General features: G+C 42.9%; 1 protein-coding gene across 3 annotated transcripts in view; it reads left to right on the forward strand.

The window, feature by feature from the left end:
- LOC138288608 (L-threonine ammonia-lyase-like) overlaps positions 1-20,659 on the forward strand; it is a 112,058-nt gene that overhangs the window by 8,700 nt on the left and 82,699 nt on the right. The window contains exon 1 of one of the 3 annotated variants that reach the window (XM_069230104.1): positions 11,899-12,107. The exons of the other annotated variants lie outside the window; for them this stretch is intronic. The gene's annotated coding sequence lies outside the window, so the exon portion shown is untranslated. Of the gene's footprint in view, positions 1-11,898; positions 12,108-20,659 lie in introns of those variants that run through there. 3 annotated transcript variants of the gene reach the window in all.

A 20,659-nucleotide genomic window follows, 5' to 3' on the forward strand; every position in this document is an offset into this window, starting at 1 on the left:
TTGGAGAAGACCAGTGGGAGCGAGGTGTGAGGATTTATTCCGGACACAGGTTGGGCATGAATTCACATGGCCATAAACATCTTGGTGCATGGTTTCCTACCAAATCTTTCATGAACAGTTTTTTAAAGTATTTTGTATACCTGGATGTCCAGCCAGAGTGGAATCATGACTCCAGACTAGTACTTGATGTTGCAATTCCTGTGTTGGAATATACAATTTCCCTGCATGGAAGTAATAGTCCTGTTCGATCTTATTATATGGTTTTCTGAGCCACTGTTCATTCAGGGGGGGAGGTCATGCGATGCCTTCTTGACATTATCCATGAATGTATCTATTGTGGTTAGAGCTAGCACTTTGTCTGCAGGTATTATATTGTGAGGATTACAAGAACTAGCATCCATTTGGTGCGCTATGCAAGACAAGATATCTGACTGAAGTTGTTTTGTCCCTGATCTGTATGTGATAATGAAATCAAAATCGCTGAAGAAGTGAAGCCAGCACATTTGTCTAGGGGTCAAAGCCTTAACTGAACTAAAGAATTGCAAATTCTTATGTTCGGTGTAGATTGTGAAAGTGTGCTTCTCTCCCAGCAAATAATGTCACCACTCAGTAAATGCTGTTTTAGTAGGTAATAGGTCTCTTTCAGCAATGGTATAATTTTGTTCAGCAGGAAGGAGTTTTTTAGAATAAAAGGTTACAGGATGGAGATACCCTGTTTGTTGATCTTTTTGCGATAGCACACCTCCCAGAGCGAATTGAGAAGCATCATTCTCAACATAAAATGGCTGCTCAGGATCTGGGTGGCATAAAATGGGAGCAGAGGTGAAACTTCTTTTGAGAGTTGTGAAGGCCTCTTCTGCTGATCGAGACCAGATAAATGGTTGTCCCTTTATTAAGGTGGTTATAGGGACAACTATTTGTGAGAATTGTGGGATGAAGCACCTATAAAAATTGGCGAAACCAATAATCTTTTGGACATCCTTAACAGATGTAGGGGTTTGCCATGAAAGAATAGTGTCTACTTTTTTGGGGTCCATGGTAATGCCGCTGGGTGAAAAGTACAAGGAACTCTCCTGAGTCAGTGTTAAAGGTACATTTTACTAATTTGGCATACAGGGAGCGTTCACGGAGATGTTGCAGAATGGCCCCAATGTGCTGAGTGTGTTCCTGCTTAGTTTTAGAGAACATCAAGATGTCATCAATATAGACGGCAGTGCTGACATCTAGTAACTCATGTAATACATCATTGATAAAGTATTGGAATGCCGCCTAGGAGTTGCAAAGCCCAAAGGGCATCACTGTGTGTGTATTCGAACAAACGAAACTTTGTCCGAAAGGCAGTCTTCCATTCGTCTCCTTCTTTGACACAAATCAGATGATATGCACACGCAAGGCTAGCTTGGTGTAAATGGTGGAACCCCGGACTTGGTCCAACAGGACCGGTATCAGAGATCAGAGGTAACAATTTTCGATGGTTGCTTTATTAACCATTCTGTAATCAATACAAGCCTGCAAATCTCTGGATTTTTTTGCGACGAAGAAAAGGGAGAAGTATAATGTCTTATAAATCCCAAATCCAACAACTCATCCAAATCCTTGTGCAGATATTGATTCTCTCATTTTGTTAATGCATACATTATCTGCAAGGAAGGGATGCTCCAGGAACTAGGTATATCCGACAAACATAATCCGTATGGGGTAGCAACTGAGTTGCAGTGACTGGGTCAAAAACATCCTGGAAATCCTGATATTCTTCTGGTAGAATAGTGGGAGAAGGGTCATTGTTTGCGGCACAATGTGGGGGTGTCACAGGTTAGCAGGCTTCTTGATAGCATGTGGTCATGCAGAAGGGGGAGTCCAAGGTGACTGTTCGATAAATCCAATCAATTTCAGGATTATGGCATTCCAGCCAGGGAATACCAAAAACAATGCCAATGCTGAGGGTATCAGTTAAGTCAAAGGTTGTATCTTCTGTATGACCTTTTTCACATACCATAGTTAATGGATTAGTTTGAAACCGAATAAGGCCAGAGGACAAGGACGAGCCATCAACTGCCCTAACTGGTTCGGGTACTGCCTTGGTAACACGTGACACTCCCAGCTTGGCCGCTAGGGACAGATCTAGGAAGTTACCAGTAGCACCTTAGTCTATGAGCACTGACAGACATTGTCTATTCTGAGGGGATAGAATGATGGTTACTCTAATGGTCAGGTGTCTAGGTACACGGCATAGGACATTAGTCAAGTATTGGGAGATTTGGTAAAGGGACCCTCTCAGGGAGGCGATCTCAGTTGTCTCCGTGAACATTAGTTTTCCTGCTGCAGTTTGGGAGCACTCAAACTAGCTACAGCTTTTTTCTTTTTAGGTTTAACTGTTCAGTGTGAGAAAACAGGGCTGATTGCAGAGGCCCCATAACTTTTTGCCCCCATTTTCCTCTTTTTGCTGGTGTTTTCCTGACTTTGATGGTGCCCTGGGTACTGCTAACCAGTCCCAGGGCCTGTGCTCTGTGTAAAATCAATATGCAAATTAGGCTAATTATAATTGGCTAAGTTAACCTACCTATAAGTCCCTAGTATATGGTAGGGCATGTAGGTTTAGGGACCACAGCATAGGTGGTGCACACCTAGGTGCACTGCTGAGGTGCCCAGTGTCATTTTAAAGGCAGGCCTGCTTTGCTGGCTGCTTTTAAATTAAAGTTATATGCAAATTCGACTTTGGAATTAAAGGTACTTCCAAAGTCTTAAACTACCTTATTTTTACATATAAGTCACCCCTAAGGTGTGCCCTATGTGCCCCTAGGGCTGGGTGCCATGTAACTATAAGCAGGGACTTTATAAAAATAGATTTATAAGCCCTGGTGAGGTAAAAACAGCCAAATTCGTTTTTCCCTCATTGAAGTAAATGGCCTTCATAGGCTAGAATGGGCAGACTTTATTTTAAATTTTAAAGTCTCCTTAAATGTTACATACCAAGAATTTGGTATCAAATTGATTGTTGTAATAAATCCCACAACTTCCAGTTGTTGGATTTAATATAACTTGTCCAGGTAAAAAGTTTAGACTTTACCTAAAAAGTTGCCAATTTCAGCTCTGCATTGTTTTTGCTGCTGTGCTCTGATTGGCCAGCCTGCAGCAGCTTCTGCCAGGCTGCCTTGATGAGGTGTGAAGTGGCCGGGCTTCAGACAAAGGAATGTGCTTGGGGGAGAGAATCTCCCCTCAGCAGATGGTGAGGCAGGAAGGGGGAGGGCTGCCAAACTGGTCTTCAAAGGCAGAGAAGGACATCTGGAGCACCCAGCAACACCGCCACATCCTGCAACCCCAGACAGCTAGGTGCCCCCTTGATTAGATTAGGAGAGGGCAGGAGAGGGGTGTGTTTATGATTTCTAGCCACACCAGTGGGTGGGCTCAGCCAGATGTAACCTCCAAAAATCAGATTCAGCCATGTTGGATTTTTAGAGACTGTTGCCTTTTGGGATGGATTTTTGCCACACTTCCCAGGAAGTAGTCATCACAGGGGGACGACCCTGTACCTGATTGAAGGACCAGGACCCCCCTGCTTTTCACCCAGGAGCAAGGATAAAACTGGCAGACCTGCCCCCACACCTCAGATCCCCTCCAGAATTCAACAAGAAAGGAACTAAAGAAGAAGAAGGACTGCCCTGCTGGACCCCTGGCCTGCACCTGGACCCTGCACTCAGAAGGACTGCACCAGCTGCACACTTGGGCTTCACCACAAGAAGGACTTTGCCTGGCTTCAACTGGTTCAAGGAGGGACTCCCTGCTTGCTACAGGTGAAAAATTGCTAAACCAGAGTCCCCTGTACCAACTCCTGAAGAAAGCGACCAGCTGACCACTGTCCAGTGGCCAAAAAGGAGTTTGCGCCAGGTGCATTCTGGGAGTTGAAGTCCGCACCCCCCAAGGACCATCACAGAACTTCTGGACCCTTGGGGTGAGCTGTGGACCCCAAAAGAACCTTAAAAGAACATCTGGGTGAAGCCCCAGAAGTTTGGAAAAGATTTGAGAATTTTTGGAAAAAAGCTCCAGAGAGGGACCGACCCGCCGCGGAAATTCTAGCCGGCTTGCCTCAACCGCGACCCGGCTTGACTTCGTGGTTCGTCCCGGTAAAGAAAAACATCCAAAAAAGAGACTAAGTCCGAAGGTAAAAAGTTGACCGGGACCTCCCAGCCATCGTATCCGAGAAGGGCTCCATTGACGTCGGATCAAGATCCAGGTTTACCCCGGTCGAAGGATTTTCATCTCGAAAAAACGACTAAGTCCGAAGGTAAAAGTCTCCACAGAGGAAACCCACATCGCGTATCCGGACAAGGGCTCCAGGAGGTCGGATTCAACTGGCAGGTTCGTCCCGGTGAAGAAAAACTTCAAAATAAAGACTAAGTCAGAAGGTAACTTTTTAACCGAGGCCTCCCGCGACCTGTAGCCGAGCAGGGCTCCATCGCGGTCGGCCTGAAAGTTTGACTTTGCCCCGGTCGAGGTGCAACCAGATGACCCGCTTGGCGCTTTTTGTTTCTAAGCGCTATAAAAAATAATAATTCTTTAAAAATTCATATCTCCGGTTCCCCTGAACCGATTTTAATCGTTTTTGTGTCATTTTAAAGATAAAAATATAAACTATTTTTATAAATTGGTTTTGGATTTTTAAACTGTTTCCTGTGTTTTATTTGATTACTGTTTTGTGATATTTGAATGCTTTACACTTTGTCTCCTAAGTTAAGCCTTGACGCTCGTTGCCAAGCTACCAAGGGTTGAGCTGGGATTAATTTACTGAGACCTAACTGTACCTAGGTGGAGGTTAGTGGCTTGTTGCTAGGTGTAGGTACCTACCTGCCTTACCAATAACCCATTTTCCAACATTTTTGGAAGCAGCGACGGGATCCTGTACTTGTGTTCAATATCACGTTACAGTTTTAGGTAAAACAAATTAAAAATCCTTTAAATTGTCCTAGTGCAAAAATTGTTTTTAATTTTTAATTTGGATTAATTTCAATTATTGAATTTTTTTAATTTTTCTAAATTCTTGTTTCCAATTTTTGCAAAATGTTTTTGTTGACACAAAACTAGGGAACCATGGAGCTTGATCTGGCTAGCCTACCCACACTGACAGTAGTCCAGCTTAGGGGGTTGTGTATTGAAAGAGGGTTGCCTGCAACCACTGATCTCAGGAAGCAAATCCTGATCACATCCCTGACAGCATGGGCTGAGGCCCAAGAGGTAGAGTCAGAAGAAGCTCCAGAGGAGGGAGAAAGAAGGGAGGATGCAAGCTCTAACCACTCAGGGGAGGGAAGGCATCTGAGCCCAAGTGAGGATGAGGAAGAACGGTCCTCAGTAAACACAGTCACTAGGGGCAGATCCAAAGCTAGTGGTGGGAAGGGGCTCCTTTCAGGAGGAGAGAACCCATCCATCAGAGAAAGAGAGCTGGAGGCCCAGCTAGCATACATAGCTTTGAAAGCAGAGAAGCTGGCCCTAGAAAAGAAAAAGTGGGCATACAAAGAGAAAAGAGATGGAAGCAGCGATAAAGAAGCTGAGGTGTCCATGGGTGGGGGAGTTTGCCCCAGATTACCCAAGGGGGTAGTTCCTGCTTATGTAGAGGGGGGTGACATAGATAAGTGGCTGGGGGCCTTTGAGAGGGCACTCCAAATGAGAAGGGTTAGGCCTCAATACTGGGGTTCCCTTTTGTGGGAGTTGGTCCCCAACTCAGGGAGGGATAGGCTTCTGACCTTAAGGGGGGAGGAGGCAGATTCATACCCTAGTATGAAGAGGTGCTTAGCCAAGAAGTTTGGTCTGACCCCAGAGCAATATAGAATGAAGTTCAGGGACACCCAGAAGGTCAGTACCCAGTCTTGGGTTGACTTTGTGGACATTTCACTAAAGGCACTAGAGGGCTGGATTATTGGTAACAAAGTAGATACTTATGAGGGGTTATACAATCTGATCATGAGAGAGCACATCTTGACCAATTGTACCCAAGAAAGGTTACGCCAGCATCTAGTGGACTCTAAGCAGACCAACCCTCGAGAGGTAGGGGAGGCAGCTGATGAGTGGTTGAGAACCAGGGTGGTTGTCAAGTCCCAGGGGGGAGACTCCAAGAAGGGGGGGACAGGTCCCCAAAAACCTAAGGAGGGAGGTGGTAAGCCCACCACATAGACTCCCTCTGTACCCCAGAACCCTAAGAAGGAGGAGAGTAAATCCCACTCTGACCAGCAGAGACAGTTAGACCCAGGGTTAAAAAAGCTCTTGGACAGTAGGGCTTGCTTTGACTGTCAGCAGACAGGTCACTTCAGAGGAGATGCAGCCTGTCCAAAGAAGGTGGTTAGCACTGGGCTGTCCAGTGTAGCCATAGAGGAGGATTCCTCAGATGATGAAGTCCTCCTAGCATTGAGCTGGGAGACAGGACCAGATGGTAAGCTGGTGATCCCTGAGGGTGGGAGTAAACACTTCCACCACATTCAAGTGAATGGGATCCCTACCACTGGCCTGAGAGACACCTGTGCCAGTCACACTATAGTGAGTGACCGGTTAGTGACCCCAGACATGTATGTCCTAGGAAAGACAAAGAAAGTCAGGATAGCCACAGGGGAGATCACCTCCAAACCTGTAGCCATAGTGCCCCTAGAGAGGGAGGGTATCCTTGACTGGATTAGGGTGGTAGTCAGTGCTGACCTTCCCCTAGATTGTATCCTGGGCAATGACCTCCCAGAGGTGAGTCTGGTCACAGATGGGGTGGTCGCCCAGGGCGCCCCCCCAACCCAAAGTCCTGGGGAGTCAGTCCCTACAGTTAGGAGACAGGGGTCCCCAAGAAAAGGAAAGAAGAAAAGGAAGGGTAGGCCACTCTTAAAGAGAGTTCCAGGGAGCCAAGGGCCTTCTGCCCCAGTAAGGGGGGAGCCCAGAGTTGGCACTGGTGAGGCCTCACCTGACCCCAAGGAAGTCCTGAGTAGTCGGGCAGCTGTCCAGATGCAAGGTGTTGCCCCTGCACTGACAGAAGGGAGAGTGGAAGGAGGGTGTCTGCCACAGGAGGTGGTAGCCCCCCACTCTAGACAGCAAGAGGGGTGCCAGGACCCCAAAGTTGCCCCTAAAGCAGCTCAGCCACCTGTCAGTGGAGAGGTTAGGGTGTGGTTCTGGGTACTGACAGCTGTCAGTAGCCTCTGCTGGGTGCTAGCCTTCCTGGCAGCACTGTACTTGGCCTGGGAGGCAGACCCCAGGGCCAATAGCAAAGTAGGCCCCCTGACCCTATTGGTCATGGTGGGGTTGCTCAAGTGTTGGGTGACCTCTTTGGGTAAGCTAGGTGTTGCCCTAGCAAAGTTTGGAGTAGGGGAGGTGGGCACCTCACTACCCAAGTTGGCAGAGAGAAAGGAGGAAGACCCCCCTAGAGGAAAGTTTCAGTTTGAGTTGGGTCCTTTTACTGTTGGGATGGCTTCACTACCCATAGGGAGTGACCCTGACAGGAGGATATAAGGCAGAGTAGGCTCTGCAAAAGGACAGCCAGTTTTCTTCACTGTCTTCCTCGCCTAACAAGCCAGGAAGACTCTCCCAGGGTTGGGCTGAGTCTCCTGGGTGTGTGGGCTGGGGGGGGTTGTGTGAGAAAACAGGGCTGATTGCAGAGGCCCCATAACTTTTTGCCCCCATTTTCCTCTTTTTGCTGGTGTTTTCTTGACTTTGATGGTGCCCTGGGTACTGCTAACCAGTCCCAGGGCCTGTGCTCTGTGTAAAATCAATATGCAAATTAGGCTAATTATAATTGGCTAAGTTAACCTACCTATAAGTCCCTAGTATATGGTAGGGCATGTAGGTTTAGGGACCACAGCATAGGTGGTGCACACCTAGGTGCACTGCTGAGGTACCCAGTGTCATTTTAAAGGCAGGCCTGCTTTGCTGGCTGCTTTTAAATTAAAGTTATATGCAAATTCGACTTTGGAATTAAAGGTACTTCCAAAGTCTTAAACTACCTTATTTTTACATATAAGTCACCCCTAAGGTGTGCCCTATGTGCCCCTAGGGCTGGGTGCCATGTAACTATAAGCAGGGACTTTATACAAATAGATTTATAAGCCCTGGTGAGGTAAAAACAGCCAAATTAATTTTTCCCTCATTGAAGTAAATGGCCTTCATAGGCTAGAATGGGCAGACTTTATTTTACATTTTAAAGTCTCCTTAAATGTTACATACCAAGAATTTGGTATCAAATTGATTGTTGTAATAAATCCCACAACTTCCAGTTGTTGGATTTAATATAACTTGTCCAGGTAAAAAGTTTAGACTTTACCTAAAAAGTTGCTAATTTCAGCTCTGCATTGTTTTTGCTGCTGTGCTCGTATTGGCCAGCCTGCAGCAGCTTCTGCCAGGCTGCCTTGATGAGGTGTGAAGTGGCCGGGCTTCACACAAAGGAATGTGCTTGGGGGAGAGAATCTCCCCTCAGCAGATGGTGAGGCAGGAAGGGGGAGGGCTGCCAAACTGGTCTTCAAAGGCAGAGAAGGACATCTGGAGCACCCAGCAACACCCCCACATCCTGCAACCCCAGACAGCTAGGTGCCCCCTTGATTAGATTAGGAGAGGGCAGGAGAGGGGTGTGTTTATGATTTTTAGCCACACCAGTGGGTGGGCTCAGCCAGATGTAACCTCCAAAAATCAGATTCAGCCATGTTGGATTTTTAGAGACTTTTGCCTTTTGGGATGGATTTTTGCCACACTTCCCAGGAAGTGGTCATCACAGGGGGATGACCCTGTACCTGATTGGAGGACCAGGACCCCCCTGCTTTTCACCCAGGAGCAAGGATAAAACTGGCAGACCTGCCCCCACACCTCAGATCCCCTCCAGAATTCAACAAGAAAGGAACTAAAGAAGAAGAAGGACTGCCCTGCTGGACCCCTGGCCTGCACCTGGACCCTGCACTCAGAAGGACTGCACCAGCTGCACACTTGGGCATCACCACAAGAAGGACTTTGCCTGGCTTCAACTGGTTCAAGGAGGGACTCCCTGTTTGCTACAGGTGAAAAATTGCTAAACCAGAGTCCCCTGCACCAACTCCTGAAGAAAGCGACCAGCTGACCACTGTCCAGTGGCCAAAAAGGAGTTTGCGCCAGGTGCATTCTGGGAGTTGAAGTCCGCACCCCCCAAGGACCATCACAGAACTTCTGGACCCTTGGGGTGAGCTGTGGACCCCAAAAGAACCTTAAAAGAACATCTGGGTGAAGCCCCAGAAGTTTGGAAAAGATTTGAGAATTTTTGGAAAAAAGCTCCAGAGAGGGACCGACCCGCCGCGGAAATTCTAGCCGGCTTGCCTCAACCGCGACCCGGCCTGACTTTGTGGTTCGTCCCGGTAAAGAAAAACATCCAAAAAAGAGACTAAGTCCAAAGGTAAAAAGTTGACCGGGACCTCCCAGCCATCGTATCCGAGAAGGGCTCCATGGACGTCGGATCAAGATCCAGGTTTACCCCGGTCGAAGGATTTTCATCTCGAAAAAACGACTAAGTCCGACGGTAAAAGTCTCCACCGAGGAAACCCACATCGCGTATCCGGACAAGGGCTCCAGGAGGTCGGATTCAACTGGCAGGTTCGTCCCGGTGAAGAAAAACTTCAAAATAAAGACTAAGTCAGAAGGTAACTTTTTAACCGAGGCCTCCCGCGACCTGTAGCCGAGCAGGGCTCCATCGCGGTCGGCCTGAAAGTTTGACTTTGCCCCGGTCGAGGTGCAACCAGATGACCCGATTGGCGCTTTTTGTTTCTAGGCGCTAGAAAAAATAATAATTCTTTAAAAATTCATATCTCCGGTTCCCCTGAACCGATTTTAATCGTTTTTGTGTCATTTTAAAGATAAAAATATAAACTATTTTTATAAATTGGTTTTGGATTTTTAAACTGTTTCCTGTGTTTTATTTGATTACTGTTTTGTGATATTTGAATGCTTTACAATTTGTCTCCTAAGTTAAGCCTTGACGCTCGTTGCCAAGCTACCAAGGGTTGAGCTGGGATTAATTTACTGAGACCTAACTGTACCTAGGTGGAGGTTAGTGGCTTGTTGCTAGGTGTAGGTACCTACCTGCCCTTACCAATAACCCATTTTCCAACATTCAGTCTTGTGCAAAGTGACCAGATTTACCACAATATAGGCACAGATTGGCCTTATGATGCTGTTACTTCTCTTCAAAAGATAAAGGACCTCTAACTCCCCCAATTTGCATGGGTTCTAGTTCATGTGCTTTTTCTTTGATTTCTTTTTTATCTGTTTTTAAAACAACTACCCTGGGTTCACTCCGAGGACGTTCACATTTCCTTTCTCCTTACTGATGATCTAGTCTCACTACTAAATTAATAAATTCAGTACAATCTTCTGGTAATTCAATGATAGGGGATAAACTATCTTTTAAATCATCCCTCAGGCCTCTGTAAAAAAGGTGAGGTATGTTTTTCTTTAGGCCATGTAGTTTCTGTAATTAACGGGTTAAAAGTAGTAATTTAAGTGAGGAGTTGCCTGGACCCCTGTGGTTAATTTGTTATCACAAGACTGGATAAAAACATGTTTTGAAAATAATCGCACTAGGGTTGCCTTCAGGGCGGCAAAATTATATAGGATGGGATCATTTTTTTCAATAAGTGGATTACACCAATTGGCGGCAATACCACTAAGATAGGGAACTACAAAAGCTACCTTGGCAACATCAGATGTAAATATTTGAGGTTTACATAAAAAATGCAACTGTAATTGGCTCATGAAAGCAGCAAAGTGAGATCTATACCCAGTAAATTTTTCAGAGTTGGCCAACGGCACAGATGTCGGAGTGGTCACTGTTACATGTAGATTGTGGTCAGAGGGATTAGCAGGAGTGGAAGTGGAGGGTTGAGTACCACATTTTGGGAGATTATTAATGGGCCTTGGTCCTGAGGGATCCCTCCATTGCGTGAAGGTTGTGGAACGGGTTAGGGTTTCCCTGAGCTCTTGAGTCTCGGTTTGTAATTTCAGAACTTGTTCCTGTGAATTTTGTACTACAACTGCCAACTGCTCAGTAGGGGTTTAATTGTATGAATCAGTTACAGACTCGTGATCTATGATGACTTCGCCCCAAGGGAACTTTAATGTTGTGGCTTAGCTTTCTGTTCTATGCGAGCCACTCACCTGAATTCCAGGCGTTCCGATTGGGCGATGACAATTCCCCAATCCCGGTCAGGACTAACGTGACTGCGATGAAGAGTACATTGCCAACGTGCAAGTCCTCAAGGAGAAAGGGGTTTTGGGAAAAGAAAAAGAGAATATACCAGCTTCTGCTTTGTGGAGTGCTGAATCGGACTGCTGGACCCTGGACTGCGTGTTGTGTTGGGCTTCAGGACTTCTGATTTCTCAAAATACTAGGTTCGTTTTTTAGGACTCTGGGCTAAAAAAGAATTACTTCATTGATACATTGACTTGCAATAAACTATTGTACAATGTATAATATCAGTTATTGTTGACACATTGTGCATATGTTTCTATAAGGCTGAACAAGTCTCTTCCTCTTTTTACAATACTTTCAGGGTGTCTGAAGCAATATCCCCAAAAAAAAAAATCAACTGGACTAAAAGGCTTCTTTGTGTTCTGGCGTAATCTCTTGCCAATAATAGTTTTGATAAACTTGCTCTATTTCCAATCTCCTAATTCTCAGGGGAGTTCTTGTTATAGGAAATACGTCTTTCCTTAATGTCTGTTTAGCAGTATCTTTGATTCCCACCCAAATGCTAAATCACTCTAGTTCTAATTGTCATAAATTATTTAAACTGTTGTGTTTCTTTTAAGGTATTCATCTTTGTTTACCTTTAAATTAAGTTACTTGCTGGAAAGTTTCAGGAGAACCCAAACTGGGTTTGTTCACCTTTCTTATTTTCTCTCATTTACAGGAAATACGGGATAATCGGCATAGGAAGGAAGAGGAGATCCGGGACTCCGCAGGAAGCCAACCTGAGGGTGAGGATTGCCGGAACTCAACTGGAAGGTGACCAGAGGAAAGTACTGGAACTTGACTGGAAGCTGGTCGGAGAATGAGAAATACAGGGAACTCGACTGGAGGCAGACTGGAGAACAAGGAACTTGACTTGACTGGAAACAAGTGAGCAGAGCAATAGGTACGAAGCCAAGCAAGGCATCAGACTCCCAAACCTTCTTAAATAATCAAATGTGCACATGTGCCCTTTGGCAGTAGATTGCTTGTTAAGGAAATGAACAATTATCCTTCTGATTGTGGCACATATTCAATACAAATCACATTGCGAGAAGCACATGTTTTGACAGTTACAGTTGGAGCAGGTGGAAAGGCAGTTCATTGCTTGTTAAGGAAATGAGCAATTATACTCCTGTTTGTGGCATATGTTCAATGCAGATCACATTGTGAAGAGCACATGTTTATTGCAGTTACAGTTGGCACACGTTGAGCAGGTGGGATGCAATCTTGTGCATAATCAACAAGCATTGGTTATAATAAATGAGATATATAACGAAGCATTGGTTATTGCAAACTTGATATTCAAGGATTTAATGAATATACCCAAATAAGTCTGAATGTTGCAAGCAACAGAACTTTACTGTAATCAAGCTCTTGTAGTGTACCCACAACACAGAGGAATGGTGTGGTGGAGTTGGAGTCTGTCAGGGGATCCCAAGTGGTGATCAATAGGAAAGTGTGTATTTACTGTTACCAGTGGCCCAGGAATATCTACTTGGCATGATCAGCAGTAGGAGAGGTCCAACATTAGTTACGTCTGCCATTATAAATATGTATTTCTAAGCTCTGTGAGTTTTAAAAGGTAGGGTAACTGAGTCAAACCCCACACTTTTGGGTCGATCAGATCAGGACCATTTCCATCTCTATTGAGAGACCAGACACCACCAACAGGAGAGCACTCAACACTCAGTGCTCAGAAGTGGCTAAAATGTGAAACTTAGACGCTGTACAGGAACCAGCAAAGTACATAAATTAATAAATATGAGACCAAGTTTCAGACAGAAGCCAAAAATGTAATATAGAAGTAATATTTACATTGGGAGTGAACACCCCCCAATCAAGTGGACACAATTTCTTAAAATAAAAGCAAAAGTAACCTTAAAGACATTAAAAATGTGTCAAAGGACTTAAAAGGTTGCTCAAACATGAAGGAAAACATTTACACAATGCATTACTTAAGAAAGTTCATGCATAGGTAGGGTCCAAGATTAATACCAAGTCCTGTAACTGCCCTTAGAAACACTAATGGGCAAGATATTTGCCCTTGGTGAACTCCAGACAGTTTAAAGATTAGCCTGAACCATCACTGGCTCACACATTCTCAGCAATATCATGGGTGTCAGCTGGGGCTCCATTCCAATAGGAGAATTAGGGTAGATGCTGTAGGAAAGTGAACTTTTTGGATAGTCACCCCCACTTTTTGATCTAGATGCTGTTGGTTTTGACGTTGAAAGTGCACTAGAGGTGGCTAACCAGGCCCCACTGCCAGTGCTCTCTGCCTAAATTGGTAAATGTGAATTGGTATCACCAACTGGCAAGTACTTTAACACCTATATAAGTCCCTACTATATGGTACCAGTGGTACTCAGGGCATGGGTGTTAAAGGGGTTACCAGGGCCTGAAGCACTGGTGTGCTACCTGAGTGACCCAAGCAGACTGCAGGAGCCATGCAAACTCCTCATACTCAACTGTCCCCAAACCATGTGTGGCACAGTTCCAGCACTGCCATTAATATATGTAAGTAATTAAACATTGGTCCTACAGGGGGAAGTAAAACCCTTGTCTTCCTGGTAAACAATGTTTAAACACTCTTCAAACGTGCACATTTTGTCAACAATTCATATTTTATTATATCTTTACTAAAAAACACAGTCATTCTTGATTTTGAATTCAGTCCTTACAGTGCTCCTATAGTGATGGTGCAGTGAAAGTGAATGTAGTGAAAAACATGTGTGCAAATGTGCTCTGTACAATATATACAAGATGTGGTTAAAACATACATTCTTTGCGATCTTCTATAGGCGGACTCATATTACTGCTCTTTGCCATGCTAACAGGACTTAGCTCATGATTTATTGTGGTGAATTGTCGTTGGGGTATTGTGATAGTATTGTATAATGAAACCCAACCAGCATCACTGCAAGATATTCCTCTTTCTTACATGTCCTCTCAGGATGCATTCTGCATCTTGTCATTTGCAATAAAGATGTACCAACTTGATCCAACCCAAATTAACTGTTGGCCTGTATAAGTGAGCTGCTGTCCTATCCCTCACATTCCTTTACTTCATTTCTCTAGCAGTACTGCACTGCGACATGCCTGTCACAACACAATTAGAATGTAAACACTTTTTTGGGAGGCAACATCTCCGCCAATCCTCTACTAACCATACATTAGAAATGTTGTAGATATGTTCTTCTGAGAAAGCATTCTTTTCCTCTCAAGGGTAGGAACATGCTATGTTAAATGCCAGAGCAATTCAATCATATAGGAATTGATGTGTGCAGATATTCGGTCTCATTTCATTTTTTTGGGTGGGCTGCGAGTCTAAGGCTCTATGGGTCCTGCCAGTTAGACACCTAAGATTGGACCTCCCTTTACACCCAGGGCCTGGATGTCTTTGATTTTAAAACCAGGTTGAACTCTTTAGTTTGATTATTATACAGGTTATTAATGCAAGGGTAATTTGGGATACCTTATCATATCTAGCGTTTTCTGTTCACCCATTTGCTATATTCCTTGAGTGCTCTGCACTCAGCAGTTGAGTGGACAGGGGCCTTTAACAAAAAATCGAAGTAAATAAATAAGTAGAAGGAAGAACTCGGCCAGCTCTTTACATGGCAGTTCATATCCATTGTATCCAGAGCCTGCTTCCAGTCACCGAAGTACGACCCGTAGGAGTGATGTGTGTCAGTATCACAGTTCTTTACAATGCTGACTAGCTTCAAACAAACATAAATTGTTAAAAATGCGTATCACGAATGATGGGCTGGGCAGTCCTTTTTATGCTTACCCTAATCTATGTGCACTCCTCACTTTGCTTTGACATTGTGGGTTATGACCTCCAAAGTGGGGAAGCAAAATACGGAGGATTTCATCAGGTCTCTGATCCTGATTTCTGGCAAAATCTTATATTCATAAATTCTGGGAAAAGTGTTGTCTCAGTGTTGGTTTTGTTTCAGAGGGAACGTGGGATGTCTTGCGGTTGGACACATGCTGCTCTGTTAGTTGACCGTGTGTGTTTGGAAAGCTGTTCGAAAAATACATTTGAGGCTCTGTTTAGTGGAGTTGCAATTATTCTACTACTTTAGGTTACCAAGAAACTAAAGTATACAAAAAATGGTGATGGATGGAATGTTAGTCAATCTCAGCCACTAATAATCACTCAGGGTCACATCCCAGCCGGTCGTTATCTTGCACACACTGCCACCTCAGTTTGGACACATTTATCTGCAAATCAGTCTTAACCCTGCCCCAGTGGGTGCAGTCCAGCATGAAATGCCCAGCCAAATCCTCCCTGAACTGGAGCACAAGCAACCAAGAACCAATTTCACTCTAGTTCGGACTCAGCAGCCAGGTATAGCTTGGTTCCAGTGACGGCGTGCAAAGGATAAATGTCTAGGTATACCTGTCCCACTTAGGGTATTAAAAAACAAGGTGATGGTTGAATTGATCTCAGCCACTGGAAATCGCTTTGTTTTGCATCCCAATCCATCGTTTTTCACCTACCAGGCACCTCAGTTTGAATCCAGCCATGTCCAAATATGTCTTGACCCAGCTGCAGTGGGAACACTCCAGTCTGAGCTACCAGTACAGGTCCTCCCTGAACTATAACACAAGCAACCTATGCATGTTTTCACTCATATGAGGGCTCAAAAGCATGGTATCACTTGGTTTTAGTGGCACAGTGAACAGAAAAAATGTAACATTTTAAAAAGCTCTGTAAATGTGAAAGACTGAAGTTTGAGGCTGAACATTAGGTTGGTATTTTTAGCTTGATTCGTGGGAGAGCAACACTAGCACATCTGACTGAATCTAGAATACACAATTGGTGGCAACAAATTAAGTCGTTTTTTGCACTGACAAAAAGAGAGCATGTATTGCAAGCAATATGCTAGAATCTAGCATACTGCTTTGTCTTTTAGAAATACAATCATATATTGGAAATCTGCAACTTTCATAGTTCATAATTTGTGTATCGCTTTGATGTATAGTTCTTTCTTTATTTTTGTATATTGTCTTGCAGTTCAAATATAAATTGCTTAATGGGGATTCTCCATTTTCTAGAAGTGATTCACTGGGAGTCCAAAGACGTGGAAAGGTTAAGCACCTCTGATTTACAAAATAAGCTCCAGTAATGCAATCTCAGCCTGCACAGCAGTGGACAATTTTTTTTAATACTTATCTTTGTTAGTTAAAGAGGGTATGTGGTCTGTCTTGTGAAGTTTAGGAAACCTTTCAATAGAAGATGTACAAAATTGCATGGAAAGGCTGCAGCACACTCTTGCATAATGGCGTTTTACTAAATGGTGCTTCTCTGAACTTGACACTGTTGTCTCATGACCATCTAGCATAAACTGTTGTGTATGCTCTCTAGCAAACTGGTTTCCTAGGTTTTCCACCTCACGAGTCCATTTTAGTGCAGAGTTTCGAAGAAATAGTGAAGTAAGGAGGGCTGGTGGGAGGTATAATTCTTCTAGGTGGCAACCCATTTGGTTGTTCATTAAAGATTTTGCTCTTTTCTATCAATCTCTTGCCTATTTTAGCATGGTGGCAGGTAACTTTGGATGGCAAGGCCCAGGGTTTTCTGACAGAATATTATTTCTATCAGGCGACTTAAAGTTGCTTAGCTAATTGCATATGACAACAGTATTTTGGACCCCAATTGTCAGCTTTCACTGTCATCAAGCTGGCTGTGCTGTACTCCTGACTTTGAGTACTTCGGCCCATATTTATACTTTTTGTAGCGCCGCATTTGGGTCAATTTTTTACGCTAAAGCGGCGCAAACTTGCAAAATACAATTGTATTAAGTTGTAGATACGTTGAAGTCATAAAACATGTTAATGGTGAAGCTTTCAGTAGTTGTTGTGAGCTCCTTGGTTTTGGATGGATTCCCTGCTGGTGCAGACCGAAATATGGATCAGATTGGTAGAAAGGTAGAGACAAAATGTTGTTTTACTATGGCTCGTGATAACCATGAGAACGATCCTGTAGCGGAATAGCTGAGCAGTAATCAGTGCACAACAGTTGGAATGGATGTATACAGCTTAAGTCTGATGGTGTTATATTAGTGTGTTTGAAGGAAAATCCTGATAATGAGAATACCCATAGAATGGTCGTGCTTTATCAGTAAGAAGAGGGAATAGCGTAGAGTGCATGAAGAACAAGACAAGTGTGACCATGTTTCAGTGAGATTTGAAAGAACTACTTCTTCAGTAGCCTCATCATGGTCTTACAGGACACATTCGACATAGGCTCTTAAAATCATTCTGTACCACTTTGGTTGGTACACAAAGCACTTTGGTGCAGCAGCTGCTTCTACCCAGTCAGCATGTACTTTTGACTGTAGCTGTAGTATAGTGTCTAGAGGGTTAAGAGAATTTAGATGGCAGGCAGACTTCATAGTAAATTAAATACAAAATCTGAAGGAAATACTGGTTTATTTGATACCACCCAAATAATAACTGAGGCAACCCAAACATTGCAGTTCTTGCTTTGGAGAAAGGTCTGCCTAAGGTGCATCAATAAATGCACTGGCATTGAGGCACGGGACATGAAGTGATGTGGCCACAATCACAGGCTGATGAGCAGACACTAGGACTCTAACTCGGTTCCCCAGTTACAAAGTCGGCAGCCTTGGCCCTAAGATAAGCATGGTAATGCCTGCTAGTATTATCCATATTCACTGGCTTGCTGCCGTCTAGTGTTTACTTTCGGCAAACTTGCAGCAGGGCAGTGCTTGGAATGACCCAGAGACAAAGGGAAGGGGCAGCAGGGCACATTATCTCAGCATTGTAGCAAAAAGAAAAAAATGCTGATTTTGTAAGGCATTTTAACGTTATTTGAGGGATTTTATCTGTATTGAGTTCTTTTTTTTCACTACTTGTCTATGGCTGGGGATGTTAATTTCTGATCCGGCTCTCGACTTGTGACTTCTCACTCCAGGAGTTGAGACAAGTTGACACATAGGGAAAATGCGTATCATCTTGATTTGTGTAGTGTCTAATTTTGGAAAGTGAGCAGGTTAGCAGGTTTTGCCTTCCAACTTCTTTTTTTAATCCAGTGCCTGTGTTGATAAATATTTTTAATGTGAATATGTGTGTATTCTAGATATGTATAGTTCTTTAGGAACTATGTATCACTTCTATGTCATAACAATAAATTACACACATACTCTTTAAACCTGTTTACCAAATGTATATTTACTCACAATTAAATATGTATATGATATATGTGAATTTATATATCTATATATATATATATAAATCTTCAACAGATGGACAGATGGCCATCTGACGGCTGCACCGATCCCGTTGGTTGAATCCCAATATCGAAACAAACTCACATCCAGCAAGCTCGGAAATGGTTCATAAATTTATTTCTTAATGCAGGTAACACAGTGTCCTGAAATGCGATGTCAACGCGTTTCGGCAGAACGCCTTCTACTGGACAAATCTGGCTACAAAGCCGGCATCGTTTAAGTGCAAATTAAGAGTCCTTCGTCTATTTCCATAGCATAACAATGTGAACTAAAGCGGCGGCCATCTTAAAACATGCTAAAGTCTATAGTTATATTTTAAATTCCACAATTAATACGGGGATCACCTATATTCTTTGGAATAATTTAAGAAATTTTCAATTAGTTGGACATGGATATCTTTTGAATGTAACTTAAGATAACCCAAATAGACAATACATAATTTTAATTTTAATTATAATTAGGTCTGATGTCAATCATAAGTTGCCTGTTCAATAAATAGTAATGCATATAATTTATCATCAATTCATCAATCTCATATATGTTGCAAAGTGTTAAAAACTGCTGTACAGAATCTATTACTACACATGAATCGATCCTGAAAATAGATAGATTATGAGAAATTGGATATAACAACCTATCATAAAAAAATATTATTATTATAATTAATCCTTTCTAAAAAATTCCCCATAAAAGACATTTTTTTAAAGGAACTTTTTCAGTAAAAAATCACTATTACAATTATTAAATGATTATAAAGCAATTAATTGGTTACTTATCCAAATCTCAATTATCATGCACCAATTCCTTGATATATCAGTCACTTATACTATATTTATATTGCAATCTCTTCTATATCATCAAAGCGACCTCATATTGTAATGGGTCTCCATATCTAAAAAACATTCAGTCAATTATGATCTACCGTATTTATCTGTATAATGCGTCGCTCTATAGATGCATGTTATTGATCTATATTTAAAACAAGGCCTAGGCTTAAAGTGCTAAGTGCTAAGTAATACAATAACAATGTGTGCAAAACGTGCATATAAAGTGCAACTAAATATTAAAAAACAATGATATTGTTAAAAAGATTGTATTTGTTGCTTTCTCTTCAATCCTATATCCTGTGAATATATATGTAACTTCTGTTCTCTGCATTTATTAAATTATAAGGAAGAAGTTATCCTAAACCTGATTACAAATAAAGACCTATAAGTTCATAAGAGGGTCTATAAGTTCATAGAAATGGCCATTTTTGCGACATAACTCCTAAGAGTCCAATTGAAAAGAGAGGTAAGTATAGAAAATTGTTGCTCCTCTGGAATTTTTGATAATGGTAATTTTCTCATCTCCCTTCATAGACATCATTATGGTCATAAAATAATATCATATTCACTGTATTGCTTACAGGGTTAAAAAAAACATTCAGAAACTCTTCCTATGTTCAAGCTCAGCGCAATTAAGGGTTAGAGTGTCATCTGAGATGGACATAAAGCTCAGCATCAAGATTATGCCCCCAAGGAGATTCAGAACCCAATAATAAAATATATATATATATATATATATATATATATATGTGTATGTGTGTGTATGTGTGTGTAAATAAAATAAAATCTATTAAAAAAAAACTCAAATTATAAATAAGATAATTAAAGTAAAAAAATAATCAATAAATTCATGAAAGAAAAATAAAATAATGATTAAATATATATAAATAAAATTATAATTAAATAAACATAATATAAATGTACTCTCTTGTAAGCATTACTGTCTACCCATCACCATATGTCATGTCTCTATCAACCTATCCTCCATCCCCACTCTGACTCATCCCAACCCATTCTACTACTTTCATCTCCAAAATAACCCTGCCTAAGCTCTTCCCTCCTCTTCCACATCTAGCTCACCCATACCTCACTTTACTACCATGATCTCCCAAACAACCCTAATAAATTCTCCCTCGTTTATCTTACCTTGACTCTTCCACAGTGGCGGCCACGCCCTCCCACCTTTTGCCCCTCATGAAGAGTGTCTGTCAGGCTGAACAAAGGTCAGCCTGACAGACACTCTCCATGTTCAGGTCAGGTCAGGCAGCCAGGAGCAGACATGCGTGATTGGTGACACTTCATCACAGAGTGGGGTGGGGTCAGCAGTCTCACTGACCCCATCCCACTCTGCGACGAGGCTGGGACTG

This window comes from Pleurodeles waltl, chromosome 4_1 (assembly GCF_031143425.1).
Source record: "Pleurodeles waltl isolate 20211129_DDA chromosome 4_1, aPleWal1.hap1.20221129, whole genome shotgun sequence".
Classification (NCBI taxonomy): Eukaryota; Metazoa; Chordata; class Amphibia; order Caudata; family Salamandridae; genus Pleurodeles; species Pleurodeles waltl.